We start from the raw sequence: 10,887 nt of genomic DNA, 5'->3' as shown, positions 1-10,887 counted from the left end.
GCCAATTTTTTAACGAATCTTCAGTTTGGCATATCTGAATCTGAAATTCGGCAGATTCGGTCCATCACTACTAGATACAGACAGTGAGAAAGACTGGCCAAACACGAGTGCCGACCAGATTATGTTGCATGTAAATCCTAGTCAAGGGCTTTGTTTGCCGAGCCACATTGGCTGGGAAGGCTCGTACACTATGCTGTTTAGGAACAAGGTTTGCTCTTGCTCCTTCGATGCACATACGAGTTACCCAGTAAATGAATAACTGACATTCCATTCAGTGGTTCAAATGAAACCTTTTTGCCAAGGCACAAAGGAGAATGGTGGGGAGATAGGCAAATGCCGAGTGTGCATGTCTTGGCATCTGCAACAGTTACTCTTGCAGATGCCGTGTGTAAATGATCTTCCAGCATGCTCCTTGGTGCTTGGCAAAAGTTCTACTGTCCGAACAAACCTGTGCATAATCATTCGGCTTTAGCTAAAACTATTTTCATTTGTTTCCTCAAAGGTTAGCAAGGCATAATAGGTTGTATCTTTGTGAACCAGTGAATAATCGAAAAGAGACAATGTTGCAGATGGGAAAGGAAACCGTAGTGTAGACTGGAAAATATGCTTAGCTTTGTAAGTCTGAATGGTAATGAACTTGTGTTAAATGTTTGTGCTCTCATGCACAGTTTCCCAGGTTTGGTTTATACAGTTCCAGTCTACCTCCTCGATCAAAGCCCCATTTATTAAAGACCAACAAGAGAGCTGCTTTGCAAGGTGTAGCCTCTTCAGGATGTCTGTGGCAGCACATGAAAAGAAAAGTCAATGCAGTATTACGTGTGAGGTACATAAAAAAATATGCAGAGAGCGTGTATTTCAATACTCGTCTGTGGCGGATTGGAACACAAGGAGGGGCACACGCAATAGATAGCATAAAAAGCATGAGGAACGCATGATGACGAAGCAAGCAAGCACTGTCACTGGGCAAAATTAAAGGGGGCACAAGCATGTGGACGCATGCGGAGGGAGGGTAAACAAATGCACAAAGCCTGCAAAGATCAGACAAACTTGTAAGTTCTAGGCGCACATACGCATAGCTTACCTCTCGAAACCTTTGGCAGAGTGGGATGGAGAGTATGTCGCATCAGAGTCTGGCATGCTGCTGGGAGCAGGAAATATGCAGTTGTATGGCACCTCGCTGCTGCAGTAGGGGACGGCAGAGTCGAAAGCATCCAACGGTACTCGCTCCTCCACGGCCAGGGAGATTCATCTCGACAGTGCAGGTCCTCTGGATCCTTTCTGCCTTGCAGGATGCAGCAGTCTAGCCGCTGAGACTAGGACCTGCAAATAGCACTTTTATACTACAATGTTTTTCAAAATGCCTGAATGATGCAATATGGGCGATCGACAGTTTCTGACACTTAGAAGAATGGAGAGTTGGGCGAGTTGGTGGGAATTCATAGTAGGAAACATCAAAAACAGACGAGGACGTAGAAGAATCACATGGGACGAGCGCTGCGCTCGTCCCGTGTGGCTTGCGCACTAGCCGTTCAGTGCGCGAGCCACCCTAGGGAACCGGCACAAGCACAGGCACATCACAGGGCGTCTCATTTGGATGACCGGTTTCCACATTCGCTCGTTTCGCCGTGCTTTGGCTGCGCATACAGGCTCCAAGCTCGCGAACGAAGCGTATTCTCAGTTATGAAGCTCGAACCGGCAGGCCGGAATAAAAAGAATTCCTGCCGGTGGCTTGCGAGATGTGGCAGCTGTTTCAAAAAATAGAGCCGTGCATTCTGGTCCAGGTAAATAAACTGCACCGCAGAACACGACGACACTGAGTGTGCAGGCGCGCTGGTGGATGTTAATCCTGTTCAAAATTGCCCGAGTCTGTGGCAAAAGAGAGAACACCTAGGTCCTAGAAGAAAAAAAAAGATCGTGACGTTATTAGGCTTAGGTGGACATCGGCTCCATTCCGGTATTGGCAGCATTGCCTTTTATGACACTGTACGCGTCGGTAATCCTCGCCCACTGAGTACAAATAAAGCATTAGTATCCTTTTGATTCAGGTAACGTGATGCTCGCAAACGTTCGCATTTTGTCGCCATCACTAGCGTCTCGGCGATATTCAGCTTTCTACGATGGGTAGTTTATTTACGCGGATCGAAACACCGTTCTCTCTTCTACAAAACACCCTCAGTTTCGAACAGGTATGTCACGCAGACTGCTGCAGAATTCGACGTTCATGAAACTAAAAAAAATCAGCAAAACGCTTGCCAGGACTTTTTTCGCGGGTTCCTCGCTCAATCCCGTCGGCTACGGGAAGCAGAAGCGTCGGTACAACAGACTGATGGCGTCCTCAACTACGGTCACCGCTGGCGAATGCCTCCTAGTTGTCCGCACAAAAACGAGGAATGTGGAGGAGGTCCTCGGTGGTCGTTTTCTTGCCTGGTGCAACGTAACCATTCGCGTCCTCGAAAACCTTGCTTCGAGAACGGGATGAAGTGGGAGCCTCGGGAAGAAAACCGGTAGACGACGGAGTTGAACTTGACGGGGACTTCACTCCCGCGTGACAAGAAAAGGAGAAAACATAGTTCGCTCGTTTTCAATCAATAATAGCTGTATTACGTCACCTACATCCTAAGATTTGACGTGTTCGTCAAAATATAATGTGCTTGTGTCTAAAAAGAGCAATATTAGTAACCATTGTGATGTTAGCCTGAGACTGAGGCAGGAAAAGAGGAAGTTTCAAAGTAGAAACAGGCGAGGATACGTCTCTACTCGACTGTTCCTTTTTCTTCTACTTTGAAACTTCCTCTTTTCCTGCTTCAGTCTCAGGCTAACATCAGAATGGTTAATTTCCACCAGCTCGCCTGCGCACTCACTACAATATCAATATTAGTAACTTTCGGAATCTCCACGAAATTCACATTTTTATTGGTTGAATTTTATGGCGGTGGTGGGGACACAGGATGGACTCCCCAAGACGAAATAGTGCCTGCGTATTTCTTTTGCTGAGAGTTTATTTCGGCGTCTCGCCGTCTAGAACTCGTCATTTTCATTGACTGAAGCCCAACAAACTATATGCTTTTGAAAAGAAACTTCCCCAAAAAGCACTTGAGTGCCTCTTTAAATTCGAGATATACCAAATCAACAAAATTCGCAAGTAGTTTCCCGGGCCAACCAATACTAAGAGAACTGAGAAGAACATCAACGATAATAAGCTTTTTATGAGGTGAAATTTACCCCTCCAAGTAGTAAATTAGCAGAATGTGTGAAATGCATATTTTAGCAATTTGTCGCAACTTCGTGCGCCTCAAAAAGGGTCTGTTAGTTCACTTTCCAGTAGAACACAAAGACACCCAGTAACGGCAAACATTAAAAAAGATCACAACCAATGACAAAGCTCAAAATACGATTACGCGCACGCTTAACAGAAAACAAAAACATTAAAAAAGAACACACGCACACACAAAATCGTTCTTTTTTCTTTGTTTTTTTTTTCTTCTTTATCTCTAAGTACGTTCAAAGCTCCTTCATTTTCTAGCATCCTTCTATTCTTTGCTGTGTATTATTTTTAACCTAAATATTGTCCCTGAGTACATGAAACTCGTTTAGATCTTATGATATTCTTAGCTTTGTCATTCTCTAGCATCCCTCTATTCTTCGTTCTGTAGAAAAGTAAGCCCACATACCTTAGCGTGAAGGTAGAAACGTTTCCTGACTCAGAATTTTCGTGTCTAACGCCGGTCATTCCAAAAGTCATTGAATACATTACGTAACAATGTCTATGCCGCCTTGCTCGATTGTTGCGTATGTGTCTGTCATAGGGTCTCCTGGGCTATGAAAAAAAAAATCATATATCCCGAACTTGTAGGATTTCATCGTTAGGAGGGACAATGTTGTTCTAGTTTCAAGGCAAAAGAGGATTAAAAAAAAAACGGTTACTGATAACTAACAAAACAAGTGCGCCCTGTTTTTCGTAGGCGATCTCGAGAATTCAACGAGCGTCATAACGCGAGCGTAATGCAATATACACGCGCGCAATAGTTGTCGCCTGCTTGAGTGCGAAGAGGGCTTATCGTCTTTATTTTAGGTGTAGTGATATTTGCATCTTAACGATGGTTCACATCAGTATTTACCGGACGTAAATGTTATTAAAAACAATTCGATCACTGCATTCGCGAATGCCTGAGATGAACAAAGGGACATCTTTCGCTAAACTGTTACAAATAATTGCTCTTGGTAGGGACCTATCTGTTGCACATGACAAGCCACATACCCTGAATGGCGTACTTTGGCTCATAGAGAAATTTCGTGCTTCTCAATTATCTTTTCATCCCGGAAACGTCATGTTCTTAAAATTCACGTTCTAGCCCATCCGCTAGCGTAACATTTTCACAGAGTTTGAGCTTTCTACAAAGCAGTATTTATTTTCTCGGGTCGACAAGCACGGTTTTCTTTTCTATGGAACGCCCCGTACATCTATCGTGCATTCACCTTACAAAATCGTGCAGTATGTCGAGTAAATGATATATTTAAAAAGAAAAATTCTCTCCTCACTTCAATTTATTATTTTACTTTTTAATCGCTGTTTTTGCAAAGTACAGCAGGCACCTGTTTTGCACGGCCAATTAAAGCGAGTTTTAAAGCACTGAAAGGAATCACCTTTATAATGATAGTTGCTCTGACGTTTCTTCGTACGGATGAGCAGGTGTCTGTCTGCTCAGCAACAGTACGGGCAAGAAACGAACCCCAGTACAATTTAAGTATTGGAAAAGACGTACACTTCGTTTCGACAAAGGAAAATGCGGCAAGTTCCAGAATGGCTTTGCTAAATGACGTGCATAGGAACGCCAATGAGAGGGCTGCTCTGCAAATGTCCCATATTTCCGAATCAGCCGAGACCGCAGAAGATAGGGATGCAATTGCAGTTAACAGTTACCACTGGCTTGCTAGGCTCAAAGCGTACACCTGGGTTTTACCTTTGCTCTACAGTTACTTCTGGATCATAGCGGCATAGTCGCTGCTTCAACCGTTCTTTCCGGCACTGGTAAGTTGCTTGACGACTCCTCTCTTTCTCGGTGTCGACATTACATTATTATATTTCCTCAATATGAACTTTGTTAAAGTTACCTTCCGCTGTATGAGCAATATGATGGGGGTGCACTGGAGAAATACATGACTTCTGTCTTGTTATTATAAACGGCTCGCACTATGGACGATGGGGGGGGGGGGGGGGGGGAAGGGAAGGTTCATATTAACGGAACATTACGGTACACGCTTATAGTGTTATTTTTCATATGAGACAGACTCTGCGACCCTCACACCCCGCGTACGTAAAGAAAACTTAAATCTACTTATCCAAAAGATCCTGTGTGTGTATCGATTTCCTTGTGGAGTGTAATAACTGTGCTTTCTTAACTTTAAGTGCTCAGTCAACCAGGTTGTTTTAACCCAAAAAGCCGGTGTAGGAAGGGTAGATTGGGAGAGGATTATTACGAAATACGCGCTGAACAGTCAACAATCAGTGCGGCGCTCTGAAGTATATATAGCGTAGCGTCTGCATTACTGTTCACGCATCTCTTCAAACATCTAAAGGAAAGACCGCAGAGAGAAGTCATGTCAGTCTTTTTAATTTGCTATTTTCTTCTGGGAGCATAATAACAACTGCCTCTGTAGTGTTGTAAAATGTTTTCCCCTTTCACCTTTTCTTCATTCCCTTGTATAAATACGTGAAAATATGAAATATATAGCATAGAGCCCAAAAAATACTGGGCACTAATTTTATTATCAGGAGGCCGAACCATTCGCTAGGCGCCTCAAAGATAGATCAACAACATCGATCTTTTTCCTTGAAAGCACCTGGGGCAAGTGCTGCTAGTTTCAACTGCGAAGGCTTGCAGCTTCTGCAGCTTGCGTTGCCTATGGTTTCTCGTATGCGGCAGGAAAGATATAAACTTATGTAGAACGTGTGCTGTCAGATTGATGCTTTACAACCATGTTAAAAAAAAAAAAAAAAACAGGGCGCGGAATGGTTAAAGGAACACGTGTAAGGCTCGTGAGATTATGAAACGCCGTCGAAAATCAGCCTCCGGGGTAAAGTCCTTATTTCGAATTATTTTTGTTCACGTTTCGCGTCTTCAAAACCATGCGGGAAGCTCCTCAGCACGCACCTTGTATGGCTGCGCCGCAGCGTTCTTCAGCAGCAAAAAGGCCATCTGGTTTCATCGCCGGCGCCATGGTAACAAACACCGAATGATTTTTTCGGACGGCGAGTGTGTCACTAGAATGCGCGTTAACCCCCCCCCCCCCCCCCCTACACACTCCACGGCCTGCGTTCACGGAAAACGACATTAGTCTGCGGCTGCTCATTACAAAACTATTAAACTTTGGCTAGCAGACGGCGTTCGGAAAATCGGCATTCGTTGCCATGGTGACGGCGATGAGAGCAGACAACTTTTATTCTGCAGAAGAACACTGCGGCGCTGTGTTCTTCCGCCGAATACATGGTGCGTGCTGAGGTTCTTCGCGCATGCTTTTCAATGGGCGGAACGCGAACAGAAAGGGTTTCAAGAAGTACTTAACGCAGAAAGATGCTTTTCTCCAGCGCCTTATAATTTGACAAGCCTTACAGGAAAAGCATGTTTTTAAAACGGAATTCGAAGTTTTTTTTAGTTTTTTTTTTATATAAGCATGGGTTTAAAGCATCAAGTGCCCGTATACCAAGTTATATGGAATCAAAGGTTTCCACATTATCGATCACCGCGTTCGCTGGTCTCATTTCTCGGCGTGGCGTCTTCCAGGTCATTCTAGAACATCCAGAAACGTTGTGCTCAGGCACACTGTCCAGTATTCCTTTTCCATAGTGTACGAATGACATTTGGTTAAACATGCGTAGATAGTACAAGAGAGGCGGTATCACCTATATCGCCAGTCGTTTTATATCTGCAAATATGTCCAACCAATATTGGGTGCACCTATGAAAGCCACACAAGAAAACTCGGGCCGAGCTTCCACATAACAATGTAATATTTGCAAACTTAAGTCAAACGCTGGTGGTGATCTTGTTCAAATCCTTTGTCAGTACTAATGTGTAGTAAGTATAGTTCTTTTTGTAAGTGGACAGTTGTGCCAGTACAGAGTTCCAAGAAAATGAAAACTAAACACACAAGCAGGCAATAACCGACATTCGTAAGCTTGTACACGGCGGACATGTATCCAAGCCAGAATATGTCTTTCGTCGTCAGCTATTGTGTGTGGTTTTCATGCTTTAGTAAGGTCAAACTCTCGTCGTTATTCTGTACGAGTTTCAGATTGTTTAACTATGAACATTTGTATTCACAATATTAGCCGCCGAACATATGGCATGAAAAAAGTAAAGGAACCTTGATTCGTGAGAAGAAAGTAGACCAACCTCGTTCCTCTGCTCTGGTCTGGAACAGCAGACCGTTTCGCCCTAATTACCACACGACAAACGTTTTTGTGAAGAAAATGAGAGGGAGGGAGATGCATAAACAATGAAAAGAGGGAAGTAGTAAAAAAGGCTCGAGCTACACCTAAGCACTTCTTATGAGTTGTGAATGCGAAAGCATGCACGTCGTTCTTCCGTTTCCTTATTTCGTTTGTGGCGTATCTGCGTCGATGGCCAAGCGCGCTCTCTCCTCGCTGCTCTGACCTAGAACGTGTCTTGTTACCGGCGCGCTGGCGGCGCAGACACCCATAGCCATAGGGTGACGGTCGTTCAAACTGACGCGCAGCTACCATGCAATGGGGCCAAAGCCGTAATCCATCAGATTTCGGCTTCACACTGTTTCTTTGGGATCGGATAGACTAGGTGCCATTTGGCTAGGCTTTTCGTGTGGCTTCGAAGCTGAGAGTCACGAGATCGTGGCTTCACTTGGAGAAAGAAAGTTAGGTGCCGTTTGGTGCGGCTTCAAAGCTGATGACGTCTGTTCCCTCTAGGGGACCAGTAACTGCTTTCGCATTAAAAGGTGCTTAAAAGTGCGGCATATAAGGCCCGCTTCATTCACGTTGCAGGATTAGTATGCGTACGCCAAATGCTAACGTGTCCCCGAAAATATCGTGTAGTAGAAGCGCTATTTTTGCCGTGTACACGGAGATTAATGTTCCCGGGCTGACTACGACTTATGGCTAGGTGACTTTAATGCGAAAGCATTAACTGTCCCATGGAGCGAAGCCGGCGTAATTTGTTGCAGCGAAAAATGGCACTAAATTCCGTTTGAAGCACCGAAAAACGGCGCGTATATTTCCATTGGCTGAGCGAAACGGCACCTAAATTCCCATTGGCTGCGACGCGTCATGTGGCTCCATAGAAAAGGCATCATCGTTGCTAAGGGGCCAGCCGAACTGCTGGCGGCGCAGCGAGAGGGGGTGACGCGGGTATGCGCTGGTCTGTCCTTAGGCCTAACGTTAGGCCTATTGTTACGCTTCGAGGTCTAGCGTCGTCAACCGGTACGCGCAGTTCTTTGACGTGGGGGGAAGGGGAGGGGGGAGAGGACGCGGGTATACGCTGGCCTGACGTTATGCCTAATGATAGCTTTGATGTCTAACGCCGTCAACCCGTACCCGCAGATAGGGCGATGATGATGAGAGGGCAACTGATTTCAGCACACACTGCGGCGATTTTCAGACTCCGGCGCCGCGCCGGACTTCGCACTCCCGCCGCTTCCTCACCCAGCGCCGCAGCAGTCACCAGCGAGCCAGTGCGGCCTGCGCGGCGCACCGCCGCACTTCCTGCGGGCCCTGCGGCCGCTGGGTGCGTATTTTCGGCACCGATGTGAGATGCAGAGGGCGCGGCCAGTGACATCACTGATGTCCAGATTCTATTTGGTGTTCTTTGATATAAACGCGTTTTATTTTGGATGCCGCCGACTGCATTTTGAATCGTCGGTCGGTCGGCGAGTGTGTGCGCGTGGTCCGGTGCTCGGCGGCTCGGCGGTGTACTCGCTGGTGTGTGTCGACGTGCCGCCTGTGCTCGTCGCGTATCCAGAAACAGTGCTTTCCGATTTCGTTCGCCCGATGCCGTCGGTCACTCCTGTTGCAAAACAAGATTCGTAGTGACTACAGTACCGTCCGACGGCACTTTTGCAGAGCATTCAAGTGCCGTCCAACGATACTCCAACGACAATAGGTCCGTTGCTCTCGGGCAGGGGGCGCGAGCGCGTCAGCAAACCGCGACAATGTTATGCTGGCAGCACTATCCAGGCGGCGCTGTAACGTTCTATTTTACACGTGCTACGCTCGACCGCAAGCATCTGTCAGCATCTGTAGACGCGGGATAACAAAACGCCTAAAAAAAAAAAATTATGCAGCTTTTTGCCTCAGCGTCCCGTTCAGCTTTATTATTTTGTGGCGTTCTTTCATAGCTTCCGTGACCCCATATGTTTCATTTTACGTGATAGCGATCATGTGCACGTAAAGATCGGTTCACGCACTCGCGTCTGGTGGTGACCGAGCGCGAACTCCTCTGCCCGCGATTGCGAAAGACCACACTGGCGCCATCCGTCCGGTAACTTTAAAACATTCGAGATTTACTTGCGATTTCTCATTTGTTTTGCGCCCCGTTGTTTCACCCTGGGCTTGAAAACACTGTTGTTCTTGCCGATGTTATACAAGACCATTTCTCATAAATAGTACTTACGTTCGATCTTGAAAATACTTGAAAATACTTCAACCTATCCACGGTCAAACTAAAATAAAAAAGCGCGTTTTTTTTTTTTTTTTGGCCCCAGCTTGGTGGGGTCGCTTCTACCCCAGCCCTGCTGCAGAGCTTTGAATCGTTTAAAGTGGCTTCACGCTGTTGGGGAGCATAAAGACAAAAGACCGTATGCGAAATTGTTGGAAAGTCTGCCAACACTCCGAGCGCTGCCATCTTTGTTGCGTCGAGATTCCTCTGATGTTTGTCAATTTCGTAGCGTTGCCGGTAACAATCAAAGCCTGCTGCTCACTTTCATCGATCCTCGCCCACACCTGCAATCTAAGGGGTGGTATTGTTTTTAACTCTTCTTCCACATCTGCGTGCTCATCGCCCCGCCGATTGCTGGTTTTGTCGCCGCAACCAACATGGCGGACGTACAGTTGAGCTCGAAATTTGGCTTTGAGTGTCGGCAAAGACAGGGCCCGGGCGCCTGCTTTTCGAAAGCACTTTCTCTGCACGAGTGCTTGTGCAAGCGAAAGATTCTTCAGAACTATAGGCTTCCGCGCCCTGGCCTTTGCTAGTGACGAAGCTATACTGGTGAGACGGAGCATGCACTTCGGCGCCCCACTAGATGGCGCTGTGCCTTTTGCATATGGTTGATGGAAAACATGGCGCCGCAACTGGTGCACCATGTGTGCAGGCGTGTGCAGCGTACGCGTGAGCGTAACTTTAGCAAGCCTGCGTTTGAACTGACTTGCTTGCACTTGCAGAGACATGGCGGCAGCTAGTCGCCCCACTTGCAATCGCCTATACAGTTGTTTTAGCCTGTAAACCATAAGCCTAGAGTAATCATGTAGCTCCGCCTTCTATTATTCTAGGCATCGCTAATGTAACTGGGTATAGGCGAAGCCACGGGTTCCGTTCGTCCATTTCGTTTCGTTGAGCACTGTTCCTTGGCACACAGTTTCAATCACGGCAGTCGGAACAGTTGTTCAGGGGGGTTCAGGCAGTACTCGGAGGAGTGGCTTTGTCGGGCCCCCAAGCAGAAAAAAATCTACCATTGCTTCTTAATCTAAAGCAAAGGCCGTAAGAAATTCTTTGCTGACTGGCCCGACCGTGTCTATTTAAACGCAGTTCCAAGGCTGCCTAACAGATGGCGCCAGCGCGACGGTGCTTTCGTCGTATGCGATGACAAGGGAGCACATTGTTGCGTAACACATTCGGTCACAACCAAACGCAAGTATGTGAAC

Source organism: Ixodes scapularis, unplaced genomic scaffold (assembly GCF_016920785.2).
Source record: "Ixodes scapularis isolate PalLabHiFi unplaced genomic scaffold, ASM1692078v2 PGA_scaffold2__306_contigs__length_199485367, whole genome shotgun sequence".
NCBI lineage: Eukaryota > Metazoa > Arthropoda > Arachnida > Ixodida > Ixodidae > Ixodes > Ixodes scapularis.
The sequence above is the reverse complement of the archived record's forward strand: the minus strand, read 5'-3'. Positions refer to the sequence as shown.